The sequence below is a fragment of the Nomascus leucogenys genome, chromosome 21 (assembly GCF_006542625.1).
Source record: "Nomascus leucogenys isolate Asia chromosome 21, Asia_NLE_v1, whole genome shotgun sequence".
Lineage (NCBI taxonomy): Eukaryota > Metazoa > Chordata > Mammalia > Primates > Hylobatidae > Nomascus > Nomascus leucogenys.
The window spans coordinates 9,348,182-9,362,586 of record NC_044401.1 but is presented as its reverse complement, the minus strand read 5'-3'; the positions used below and the strand labels follow the sequence as shown (position 1 = coordinate 9,362,586).

Here is a 14,405-nt window from a genome sequence, read left to right as displayed (position 1 = left end):
GTTGGGCAGTTCCTTATGGCAGTGTGAAAACGAAGAGATACACCATGATTGTACATTCCTTGAGGTCCTCACCAGAAGCAGATGCTGGCACCATGCTTGCTGTACTGCCTACAAACCCATGAGCTAATTAAACCTCTTTTCCTCATAAATTACCCAGTCTCCGTTTCTTTCGTGTGTGTGTGTGTGTGTGTGTGTGTGTGTGTTGAGACGGAGTTTTGCTCTTGTTGCCCAGGCAGGGGTGCAATGGCGCAATCTCAACTCACTGCAACCTCCGCCACCCGGTTTCAAGCGATTCTCCTTCCTCAGCCTCCCAAGTAGCTGAGATTGCAGGCATGTGCCACCACACCAAGCTAATTTTTTGTATTTAGTAGAGACGGGGTTTAACCTTGTTGGTCAGGCTAGTCTCGAACTCCTCACCTTAGGTGATCTATCTGCCTTGGCCTGCCGAAGAGTTTCTTTACAGCAACACAAAAATGGCATAATATAACCTCTAATTTAATTTTGAAATACTTCTTTTTTGGGGGGTGGGGGACATAAGGTAGGATTTCTGTTTTATCACATCACCACTGTTTTTATCTGGATTTTAGCTGTGCTTTCAAGTACCTGAGCTTTTGACAGAAATTCCCAGAATATACACTCAGTCATTTCTCTCAGTTGCCATTATCAAATTATATCAAGGCCATTGGGCCTCTAACTGGGACTGATTTAGGGTAATGAGCAAATAGTTGAGTGTTATTATTTCAGATTCCAGAACGTGCATAGTCTGTGAAAAAGTTGATATGACACAGCGCTAAACAGCACAGAAGCTGGGAGTGCTGAACAGCATTACTGAGATGAATTTGGCAGGGAAGCTAACTCTGCACAGTTGCAAAACTCAGCCCTTGGATACTAAGACGTGAGATGGTCTCCAGGCCAACTTAAACCATGGAATACACATTTTAAATTATTTAATTGTTCTGTTCCTTTTGTTTTCTCCTCCACTGATTTTTACTCCTCATTTTTATTCCATACCTCTCTGTACCAAGTTCATTTTGATTCATTTATTTCTATCATAATTTTTCTCATTTTCTGTCCTTTCGTCATTTTCCCAATCCTATCTTGTTATTCTGATTTGTAGTTGTTTTTCAAAAGCATCCCTTTGTAATCTAGTGACCTTTGTACTATTTCCAAAGTCAGTACTTTTTAGTACAGCAGGTTCATTTCTTCATCAAACATAAATCAGATTCAGCTCCTGCTGTGAGCCAGATGCTACACCAGCTCAATGAGATGGCAGCTTTCTGTGACAGTGCTGTTTGCCACCTGAGGACAATTTGTGCCTACTAGGGTTTGTCTGGTTAGGTATGTGAGGTAGAATGGCTTCTGGACTAGTTTACCTCAGTGTCCCTTAGCCCAGTCACATGTTCATACTGAATTGAGTGCTTCTCATAGGAGGCAATCAAAAAAGGAAAAGAGATATTTTCTACACGTCCACTGAATACAAAGAAAAGATGCTTTTCACCCATTAACTCTCCCATTACTGGTCTAGTTGAATAGCAGGACAATCTGGTCTGAACATTCACTTCTTGTAATATGGCTGACCATGGATCATGTACTAATGAATCGTAATTCCTTCTTGACCATAAATAAATCACACTGAACCATCCTCCCCCTCTCTACCATAGAGGGAGTGTCAGAAGAGTAGAGTAGGATTTCAGGACAACATCTGGATGAAATGGTAAGAATGCCACCTACACCTACCTCAGAATATGACCTGGCTCTAGAATTTTTGCAGTGCTGTCTATTAGAGGCAAGTTTACTCTGTTGAGAGAGACAGTTCTCCAAGTCTGTCAATATCCTACAGGCCTTATTGGGTGTTATGCATTGAATTATGTCTCCAAAAAACATACGTTGAAGTCTAACTCCCACCACCTTGGAATGTAATATTATTTGGAAATGGGGTTACTGCAGATGTAATTGGTTAATATGAGGTTATGGTAGAGTAAAATGGACCCTTAATCCAACAAGGCTGGTGTCCTTATAAAAGAAGAAGCACAGAGGCACACCGGGGAGAATGCCATGTGATGATAAACGCAGAGACTGAAGGGCTGCAGCTGCAGCTGCTAGGAAAACACAAGGAAAAATTCTACCCTACAGGTTTCAGAGGGCACATGACCCAACCAACACCTTGATTTTGGATTTTTAGCCTCTAAAACTGTGAGACAATAAATTCCTGTGGTTTTAGCCGTCCAATTTGTGGCAGCCCTGGGAAACGAACACGCTGTGTCTGCCAAGAATACAAGGCCCCTACTGCCCCCCATCTTGGCCATTTCTCAGGGTGTGTTTGCAGGCCCTGTGGGAGGAGGTAATATCTCCATCTTGGACAATGAGCAGGTTTGCTTATTGTTTGCTGTAAAAACAGTGGATTTTCCAAACTCTGCATTCCTCGGCTGCAATGGAAACCCACTGCAGATGCAGCATCCATCTGGACCATGTTGTATCACCCCTGTGGGACACCCACTGACACTCATGCTGTTTGCTGAGCCATGAATCTTGTGTCTTTTGCTACCATCCATAAAACAGTTAACAGGCTAACTTATTCGCTTGTAAATAAGGTGCAAACAAATCCCAGACCTAACTAATTCCTGAAGAGGCTATCACCAATTGCCCCTTCCCAAGGTTATTACATTGAAGGATGTAATACAGGGACCTTGTCTTCAAGGAGCCTGGAGTTTAGTTGGAGATAGGATATCCATATGACAAATTAAATAGCCAACAAGACAGATGATAGATGCTACAAAGTAGTGCTTGATTAATTATTACATTATTTAAAGTCTCAAGTACTAGTATGTACCATAAAGGTTTTGAGTTAGGAAAAAGAGAGTGTCATGGGGTGGGCTGCAAAAGCATGGAGGAGAGCTATAAGTAGGGTGTGGAAAGTGGTTAGGATTTGAATAGCAATATGCGCTGGGGGCACGAAATTCAAGGGAGAGGGCTGTTAATATCAGCTTCCTCTAAGGTTCTAGGGCATTTGTTCACATCTCTGTTATAATATTTATTACAAAATCTTATAATCAGTCATTTGCATTTTTGCCCCCTCCAATGAGAGCTTTTTAAGGGCAGTAATAGGTTTTATTCAGTTTTGAAATATTTGATATGTCATATAGTAGGCATGAAATAAATATTGAGTTAACAGATAGATGGATGAATAAATGGAGGAATAAAAATGGAAAATGCATGATTTGACAGAACAGGGTTAGTGTATGTGACAGGAGTACACAGAAAGGCAGCCTGGAGCCACACTGAGGAAAACTCGAATGCCAGTCTAGAGGGACTGAACAAAAGGGCTGCCATTTGTTAAAGATGGAAGTGACGTTAGAATCATTTTAGGAAGATTTATTAACAGTGATGTACTCATGGGTCAGAGTGTGGCAGATGAGCCTACAGAAGGCAAAGCAGTTAAGAGGATATTGCAATAGCCCATATTTCAGATGCCACACTACAATTTCACTTTTAAAAAAGATCCATGGCCGGGCGCGGTGGCTTGTGCCTGTAATCCCAGCACTTTGGGAGGCCCAAGAGGGCAGATCACGAGGTCCAGAGATCGAGACCATCCTGGCTAACACGGTGAAACCCCATCTCTACTAAAAATACAAAAAAAAAAATTAGCCGGGCGTGGTGGTGGGCGCCGGTAGTCGCAGCTACTCGGGAGGCTAAGGCAGGAGAATGGCGTGAACCCGGAAGGCGGAGCTTGCAGTGAGCTGAGATCGCGCCACTGCACTCCAGCCTGGGCGAAGTGACAGAGTGAGACTCCGTCTCGAAAAAAAAAAAAAAAATCCATGTGATGTGACCCAAAAGATTAGAATCATGCTCCCTGCAAGTCATCAGGGAAAGGGAAGCCAGGATCATTATCATACGAGTCTATTACAGGACACGGAGAGTGATAATGTTAAGTGGCTGGCTGACTTCCCAGCATCCTGTGCAACCTTGAGATTCCTCAGGATTTACTCCCCCTCTGCAGGTAACTCAGTGGACAGTGGTGATCAGATGGCAACTTTGCACATAGCCACTTATCATAATAGGGAGAAGTGGGTCCTAAATAGCAGAAAGACACCAGTTTCTGAAGAGCTGACCTCTCCTCTGCTTAGGCAAAGATGAAAGTATCACCTCCCGCTGCTAAGTGCCTTCTATGCCAGGAGTGCAGAACCTTGTTCACATTAGATAGATGATTTGGACTTACATCCTGTCTTCACAATATGCTAGTCTCAGCACAGGGATGGAAGGCTGAAACATCTAAAGTGTTTTCATGTGTTGAATTCATGTATTGATTATGTGTTTGCTCCCAATAATCACTGCTAAATGCAATGGAGAAATATTTCTCCTTTGATCTAGATCACTGTACACTATCTGCTTAGAAGGCCAGCTTTCAGACACCTACCCTTCTTCCCTTAGCACAGGGGCCTTTGCTCCTGGGAAGAAATAGAAATCTCTCCCCGTCTTCTAAACTGCTTATGATGGAAGACATCAGCATGTACCTGGCCATTGCGATTGTCTTTGGTCATATGCTCTGTTGAACATATGACTCTGGTGAAAGGACTCTGTGCCAGAACTTCCATACCAGTAAAAAACAACGAGATCAATGTATACTCGCTCATCAAGCTTGTTGCAAGCTTGCTTATCTTACATCCCAGCTTTCTTTGCCATCATCACTCAAAACCAGTGACTTATCTAGTGTATTTGACTCTCAGAGATGATCATTTTCCCCTCAACATTTTATTAAGAAAAATTTCAAACAAGCAGTTGAAATAATTTTATAGTGTAAATGCATAAACCCACACCTAGATTCTACCATTAACATTTTGCTGTAGTTGCTTTATCATATATCTGCTCACTTAGAGTAGATCATTTCTTTCTATATTTTGTTTTGTATCACTTGGTCAAGATTTATTTCAAAGCCTGAAGACATTCAGACTAATCAAAATGGTACTATAGTAATTTATTATAATACATAAATAATATAAAATTTTGAAAAATGCTGACACAATTCTTAAACAAGGATACCCTTTGATTTTCAAAAGTGATGGCTATTTAACAAAATGCAAGATGACAATAAAACATCAAATAACTTTCACACACCTGAGGAGAACATAATTAGCAGCAATCTATTCAGACAAAACAAGCACAAATATTTTTACAATTTCCATGTTTGTTTTTAACTTTGCTTCAAAAATCCACGATATATGAGGCTTCTTTCAAGCATAGGATTTCTAACATTTACAATTATGTTTTCTAAATATTTCTATAAAATATAAAGAAGCCAAAAACTATATTGTTTGCCATAAATATATACACCAAAAAGTAAAACACAATCCAACTGAGTTTATGTATGATTTTCTCTTCTCCAACAACTTTATATGCTTTTCTAAATAATTTAAAATATTTTAATTAAAATCAGTTCTAATTCACCTATGCAGATTAGGGGAAACTGATGCATAATGAGTTATCTTTAAAAATAGCTTTCGCATAGTTCTACTCCAGCCCTGACCCCCATTTACCACCAAATCTGTTGCTAAAGTGAACAATGATGCAAGATGCTGTTTGAGGAGCCCAACACAACCTGTGATCTTAATTTCCTAAATATCCAAAGATTTCAATTTTCTTCTGGTATAAAGAAAAAGACTCAAATGGCCAAAAATCATACAGTTAGTAGGGGGAAAAATCCATATTACGAAAATTATTTAAGTAAAATTTTATGCATTTCCCTGAAGCTACAAGCACTCTTTAGACAAGCATCAAATTACATTGTGTGTATGCAACTACAGCAATTTAGATTTGCTCCAGAACACATACTTGCATTAAAAATAAATAACTTTCTAATTATTTTATAGTTTAACTGGCTCAAAAGTTTTGTGGCCTTTAAAAAACTGGTACATATAAATGAACGGCTACATGTTCATTTAAATCTTAAGGAAAACTAAGGATGAAGTTTGCTGTTTTGTTTTTTTCTATAAAATGCAATACATACAGACACTTAATTACTGTTCTATAGTGAAAGAATGGAATGGTATGGACAGATGCAATCTCTTTTAAGTATACAGTTGTAGGATATTCTAAGTGGAATAAACTGACATTGACAATCATTTAAAGGAAGAAAGAACCAAAGTAAAAAAAAATTGTTGCAGGACAGAGATATCTACTGTTAAAAAGATAAAAGGTAAAAAGGGTTATCCAACACAAAATGTTAAAAGATAAAAAGAGTTATCCAACACAAAAATGAGACCTACAGATTCAAAAAACACTTATTCTGCTGTCTTAAAATATAAACACAAAAACCATGATAGGCAGAGGGTGTCTAGTCCACAAATTGAGGCAGTGTCATACAAAAATGAAGATGATACAATGATGTGACCTCATAAAGGAAATGACTAAAATAGTATTTCCCAAATGTCCTCATGTTTATGATAATATATTAATGTACAAAATATCAAAAAAGTACAAAATCTAGATTTTTCCTCTTAGGATTATAATAAACTATCAACCTTCTGTTTAGTGCATTTACTTTTATAAGCCCCCTCTGTTGAGCAGTAAATCTATATGAGTACATATATGCTGGTATTTTACCATGAGAATTATACTTCTTACATCAAACTAGTGACTTGCCTTTTTACCCATACTTATATACATTTCATTTCCATGATAAGACCGATACCTTTCTAGGGATGCATTTGAATCAACATATTAAATAAAAATAATATTGATTTTTAAATGAATCTCTTTTGTACTACGTCCTGATGGGTTTAACAGTTGAAACATAAAACGGTAACTGCAATGCACTGTTTAAACTAATTAATAGCTGTAGGGAAATGTTTGGTTTTTAAAATACAACCAAGATGAGACTGCAGAGTTATGAGCAGTTATATTTTCACTGGAAAAGTGTGAATGAATGAATAAGATGATTTTTTTCATCAGTGGCCATTCATCATTTTGCTTTTAGGAACCTGGAAGAAATTGTCTTCTTTGAGTTTCAAATGTTCTGGTAAATCACATCGTTTCTTAGCTTCCTCAATATCACCGTGAATTGCTGAAACAAGTGACTCTAAAGAATCCAAGAAGTTTTTTTCTGATTAATAATTTCCTTTATGAGGTAGCCAACGATAGTCACATTGAGGATTTTCCCACAGAAGTCCTAGTTCACTGCAGCCTCAAACTCCTGTGCCCATGAGATCCCACTACCTCAGCCTCCCAAAGAGTAGCTAGGACTAATGGCAAACAACCACACCTGGCTTTTTTTCTTTTTTTTTGTACGAACAGGATCTTGCTAGGTTGCCCATGCTGGTCTCAAACTCCTGGCTTCAAGTGATCCTCCTCCCTTGGCCTTTCAAAGTGCTAGGATGACAGGTATGAGCCACTGTGCCCAGCCAGAAGTCCTCTTTAAAGGCATGCACGGTAGGAGTTTTTGTGGATTTTTTTGGTATTTTTGCAGTATGGATTCCACCCTATGTTCGCTACCATCTTAGGGACATTTCCACTTCCAAACTGGCCCAACCATGATAAATGCAGTGGATACACCAGTTGGAAGGTTATCTACCACTTATTCTGGATAGTTAGCTGTGGAGATGCCCAGCTACTTGGAGCAGTGGCCCAGGCTCTGCACCACTTGGCTCCAGCAGAAGTATGGCCGGTGCCTCCTGATGCCATGCACTCAAGGCATGGGCGGTGGTGCGGCCTCCATGCATCTGGAAGAGCCGCAGTTGAGGTCATGCCTGGACCCCCTGGACTAATCTGGGAATGTGGGTATGAGCTCTGCTGGCCGATGGACTCACCAGTTACCAGGCGGTGCCAATGACACCCTGCGGTGGGTCCTTCACACTGTTGACCCTACAGAAGCTGCCCAGTTACTCAGGGGCTGCTTCTCTTTAGAGTGGATCATTTCTCAACAATCTCTTCTCCTATACAGTAAAATTGTTTTCAGGAGGAATCATGAAATAAAACTAATAATAATATTGATGAGAAAAAAAGTGAAAAATTTTAGTCAACTTTATGTATATAATTATGCTAGCAAAAATAAAAGTAACAAAATATATACTGCATACAGAATATTACATATAAAAATATAACTCCTTGCAGTTCATACTCTGTAACTGTGTTAAATTTTAAATATAAATTAACTCATTCGTCACATAGAAGGACAAATGAAATAACTGAAGTTCTGTTTCTTGGTCTTTACAATCATTGTGCTATTATTGCTTGTTTTGAATCTTCCCTTTAAATGCAGCAATATGTAATCCCACAGGGATTGTTGGAGGCAAGGACTCTGCCCTAAGTATGTGCAAATGATTCCAGACCATTAGAAGCTTACTCTTGAAATGAACATGTGTCACAGTCATCTTGTATTCTGTGGAGTCCTAATTAGGGAAAAGGAGTCGGGCTGGTGGAAGCAGGGGAAAGCAAAAAGAAGAAAGCAAATGAGCTGTAAGTCTGCCTTTTTTCATGGTCCAAGACATGTAGCCCTCCTGCACAAGTAACTCAAATAAATCACAATCTTCCCACACCCGACTTATCACCAGACCCTTGGCTGTTAGAAAAATGCAAGTTAGCTCATTGTAACCTTGGCATTATCAGCACTCCACGTGGCCCTCTTGAGCACAAGCACCATCCTATAAAATCCCGAGCCAGCCTTTGTCTCCTTGCAGTCAGCTCCTCTCTTGCTGATCTGCCTGTTGCTCTCTTGCAATGTATTTTCTTACTTTCTCTAATAAATCTACCTTTCTTTACCTACAACTGTCTTGGGAAATTCCTTTACCACCTGCACCACTGGCCCCAGATAGTTGTTACCCACAACGTGTTTGAGACCAACTTTATAGTTAGGAGTTTTCCAAATTAATTTCTGCATGACATTCACCACTTATTAAAAAATGAATAATATGAATTGCTCATTATACACTTAGATAAGTATTATTAAAACAGTTGTAGTGGCAGTGATTGTTTAGAACTCACACCAATTTTTTTTTTTTTTTTTTTTTTAGGGAGGAGTATTTTATCACTGACATTATTTAGAATTGCTGGCATGATGATAGTGAAAAAGCAGCCTTCGGTTGGTTTTATGATTGCTTTTAAATTCGGTACATTTAACACAGCCTCCTGATATTTTGCTGCCACTTTTCACACTTGGTGGTGTGAAAGGGAAAAAAGGATTGGGGGGACACTAGTTAAAGGCTGTAAAGACAGATTTTCTTCAGCACTGTTGCAACGGGAGAAAGTGAATTCAATATAGAGCTGAACTCAGTTCCAAATACAGCAAAGAAAGCTGGGGATTAGTAGCCAATGAAGAGAGTGAGGGGGTCCATGGATGGAAAATTACTAAGGTGAAACATCAAGGGGCATTCTTGCTAAACTAACCAATCAGGATTCTTGTTACAGGCAGCCAAGGACTTACATATCAAAGGTAGGGGATAAAGAACTTGATCAGATATCAAGGGTATTTCAAGGCCACTCTTAAATCAAAAAAAAAAAAGAAAGAAAGAAAAGAAAAAGAAAGAAAAATCAAGGGTGATCAGATATCAAGGTGGGGGGATTCCTGCTAAACTGACCAGATGGGCCAAAGACAAGGCCCAAGGACAAGGTCTAGTTGAAAAGAGAGCTCAGAGTAACCTGACTACACTTTGGTCAAGAAGAGAGTCTTTGTCAATGGCCACTGATAAGTATATAAATTTTATCTATATTGGTGGAATATGAGTTAGTTCTAGAAATAGGTAGAGAAATAATACAGGAAAGATGAGCCATTAAAAGTCATATTATAAAGTCTAAACCATTATTAACAATTTCATCAGTGTGAATAATAAATAACAAAACCCAAGAGGCAAGTTTGTACAACATGACTTAATTCATTTTTTTTTTTTTTTTGTCATTCTGTCTCATTTTCCCCAAGTTAGATCAAATTTCAGGTATGAGGCAACTCAACTAATCTTTCACCACTTTCAGCAGGCAGTTTCTCACTTGCCATATGCACAGAGCCCGTGAATGATGCTGAAGTTTGTGTCTGGATCAGCAGAACAGTGTTTCTCCTTTAAAGAGTGACAGATCAGCTTTCTGTTGACACCCAGTGCCCACAGGGTGATGAGGTTCCAGCAATCCCTGCCTTTTTCTCCCAGTCTGCTAAGAAAAATTCTGCACTGCCCCTCAAGATTATTCTTCCCACCATGGATCTAATTCAGATTGACATGGGGAAGTATGGGAGAGATGGAAACAGGGGCTTTACAGCAGAAAGGGCCCCAGGTTTACTGAGGACTGACTGCAAGAAGTAGGGGGAGCTAAATGGAAAAAAGTCCCTTTGGATTATGGCTTCTCAGAGAGTATGGCTGGAGAGTTGAGAGCAGGACTGAAGAGTGAGCCTTCTGGAGCAGGCAAGAGATGCCAAGCAAGAGAAATGAGGTGTGAGGACTTCTCAGATGTGGTGCTGAGGGTTGTAAATTAGACCTCTTCATATTCTTTAGGAGATGCAAGAAAAAAATTATAATGATTTTTAAATGTTTCTGGATTGTAGGACTGTGTTTCTTATAAGAAAACCTTGCCTTGAGGCTGGCTGTACTCTGAGAGGCCTGACTCCTATGAAAGTTACATTGAGAATCCTTGAGTTTGGGTGTAAAGCTGAGTGCAAGGTCCCTTTAACATTTACAATATAGCAATGAGGCGGCTTCAGTTTCTGAACTGAACCCGGTGGAGGTAAATTGATTCCACTCCTCTGAAAGCTAGCTTGAATGTGGTGACGGTTCTCTCAATTCTTCTCAAGAGAGCATATAAGGGGCGAAAACTGGCTTTGAGACACCCCTGGATGATCACACGCAAAACACCTAATAATGGACAAAGAAAACAGTGATGTTTCAGCTGCACCTGCTGACCTGAAAGTAAGTAAAGGGTGAGAAAATTTCTCTCTTAATTGAATGCCATTTATTGTTGACCCTGTTAGTAAAATGAGATTGTATGACCTTATAAAAATAAAGGAAACAATAATAAAATATTTTATCTTCTTATGTTAATTAATAGGTTTTACAAATGTGAGCTTATTATAAAGTGCTGTACTTGGCAATTGATTTGTAGCCGTTTTTCTAAAACTCCAGGGAAATTGTACTGATCTCTACACAAATTCCATTTTAAAATTTAATCAGTGCTAACTGAGACTGCCTATAATGTGTTCCTGCACTTAAAGATCCAAACTTGGCTTTGTCAGTTCAACATGTACTGGCATTTCTGTGTGTTTCTTTATTTCTCTTGGGGGAGCACTTGAAAGTAGCTTGATACCATCGTCAACTCATTCTACAATGGAATGTTTCTCTCTTTAGAAACCCCATCCTGCAGGACACCACATTAAATGATGTCTGGTTTAGTTCAATTTCACCAGAAAGAATACAAGCGACACTTCACTCCAGGGGTTGACAAGGTGTTTGGCAAAAAGAATGAAGGGGCCATGAATAATTCAGAGTGTACGTGGCCACATATTATCCCATTAATTGGCAAGATTAAAGACTGGAGGGCATGAATTTTGAAGAGAAGTGTGAGGGAGAGGAAAAGAGAAGGAGAGCACTCTTAAGGATAGTGCAAAAGAGAGATTATTTCTTTGGCATTGGCATTCCATATTGTTGCCTTTAAAAGAATGTGTGGTTAAAAGCTATTTTGTCTCTGGAGTTTAGTTACCCTGACTTGTATAAATCTCTCCTTAAATGAAGCTAAACTCTTGAATACATTATTAAAGAATTCACAGCATCAAATAGCAGAGGGTAGACAAGAAAATAAAGGAGGAGGAAGGGAAACAATTAAATAATGTATTTTTTACTCTTGCACACATAACACTATGCACATCAATACACTTAAACCAACAATTTTCTAATCTAATGAGTGTTCTATTTCGTTCTTCGATTTACTTTTAAATAATTCTTTCATTTATAATTGGGAAACTGAGTCACTAGTTCAGTGGCTGGCAATGGCAAAACAAACATATTTAATTCCTATCCTACAACCCTATGCAAATTATCATATCGCCTTTACTTTTCCTTCCTACCACCCAGTCATGAAGCTGTAACTAGGAAATCAATTCACTTCTGTGGGGAACTCACTTATCTTCTTATTTTCAATCCTGCATCAGCCCAGAAATAATTGATTGTGAGAGAAAAACAATATAATACAAACATGTGAAATACACACATACATAAAAAAGACTGTGGACAGGCATAGTGGCTCACACCTGGAATCCCAGCACTTTGGGAGGCCGAGGCAGGCGGTTCACCTGAGGTCAAGAGTTCAAGACCAGCCTGACCAACATGGAGAAACCCCATCTCTACTACAAATACAGAATTAGCTGGGTGTGGTGGCGAGTGCCTGTAATCCCAACTACTTGGGATGCTGAGGCAGGAGAATCGCTGGAATCCATGAGGTGGAGGTTGCAGTGGGCCAAGATCACTCCATTGCACTCCAGCCTGGGCAATAAGAGCAAAACTCTGTCAAAAAAAAAAAAAAGGGGGCTGCGTACACACATGAATCTACCCACCTAGAATCTTAACCTTAACCTCTTAACCTTCAAATCCTCTAATCTACTTTACCCCATGAAATTCAGGCCTCTCCTCCACAGCATCTATTCAACAGAGTTGGAGAGTTGAGGAAAGAACCTAGAAACTGTTGCAGGAAGTCAGGGACCCCGAACGGAGGGAACTACTGAAGCCATGGCAGAAGAACATAAATTGTGAAGATTTCATGGACATTTATTAGTTCCCCAAATTAATACTTTCATAATTTCTTACACCTGTCTTTACCACAGTCTCTGAACATAAATTGTCAAGAGTTCATGGACATTTATCACTTCCCCAATCAATACTCTTATAATTTCCTATGCCTGTCTTTACTTTAATCCCTTAATCCCATCATCTTCGTAAACTGAGGATGTATGTCGCCTCAGGACCCTGTGATGATTGCGTTAATTGCACAAATTGTTCGTAAAGCATGTGTGTTTGAACAATATGAAATCTGGGCACCTTGAAAAAAGAACAGGATAACAGCAATGTTCAGGGAACAAGGGAGATAACCATTGGGTCTGACTGCCTGGGAGCCGTGCAGGCAGAGCCATATTTCTCTTATTGCCGAAAATGGGTAAGAGAAATATCGCTGAATTCTTTCCCCAGTAAGGAATATTAATAATTAACAGCCCTGAGAAAAGAATGCATTCCCAGGAAGAGACCTCTAAAATGGCCGTCTAGGAGTGTCTGCCTTATGCAGTTGCAGATAAGGGATGAAACACACCCTAGTCTCCTGCAGCACCCCCAGGCTTGCTAGGATTAGGAAATTCCAGGCTGGCAAATTCTAGTCAGACAGGTTCTCTGCTCTTGAATGCTGTTTCCTGCTAAGATGTTTATCAACGACAATGTGTGCCCAGCAGGACATGGATCTTCATTAGCAATTCTAGTTTCACCCTGACCTTGTGATCTTGCTCTGACCTTCTGCCTTGTGATATTTTATTGCCTTTGAAGCATGTGATCTCTGTGACCCACACCCTATTCGTACACTACCTCCCCTTTGAAAATCGCTAATAAAAACTTGCTGGTTTTGTGGCTGAGGGGGCATCACGGAACCTGCCGACATGTGATGTCTTCCCCAGACACCCAGCTTTAAAATTCCTCTCTTTTGTACTCTTTCTCTTTATTTCTCAGACCGGCCGACACTTAGGGAAAATAGAAAAGAACCTACATTGAAATATCGGGGGCTGGTTCCCCCAGTAGAAACCATTTCACTAGGGTTTATATACAGTAATGTCTGGTTTATCTGATCTTAATTTTGTGACTTGGTGCAAATCAAGTCATTATACTTATGTAAATAATTTTATATACTTACATAAATATGAGTGCTTAAATAGTTACATTTAGGCCTTTTAGCACCAACATCTCCTGACTGGGTAGTTTCATTTACGATCCTGTCTACTTCTACTTGGTAACATATCTTATTTCTTTTTTTTGAAGATATCCAATATCTCAGTCCAAGTGGTCAGTGCCCAAAAGAAGCTGCCAGTGAGACGGCCACCGTTGCTGGGGAGACAACTACCATTGCCAGGAAGACGACCACCACAAAGACCCATTGGCAAAGCCAAACCCAAGAAGCAATCCAAGAAAAAACTTCCCTTTTGGAATGTACAAAATAAAATCATTCTCTTCACAGTATTTTTATTCATCCTAGCAGTCATAGCCTGGACACTTCTGTGGCTGTATATCAGTAAGTTAAAAATCTGTGTTTCTTTGGGGTTGGGGCTTATGGTGTGAGTCTAGCATTAGCAATGCAGCCCTAATCTGCCATAGGTATTTCTGATGGGATTTTCCTTTTTCCAATATGGATACACCATTTCCAAAACTGGTGTTGATGGTTTTTTATTATTTTGTTTTGAGACAAGGTCT

General features: G+C 39.5%; 1 pseudogene; it reads right to left on the bottom strand.

Annotated features, from left to right (window-relative positions):
• Nucleotides 1–6,941: 6,941 nt before the first annotated feature.
• On the bottom strand, nt 6,942–7,906 carry LOC100592741 (annotated as a pseudogene).
• Between the last annotated feature and the right edge of the window lie 6,499 nt (nt 7,907–14,405).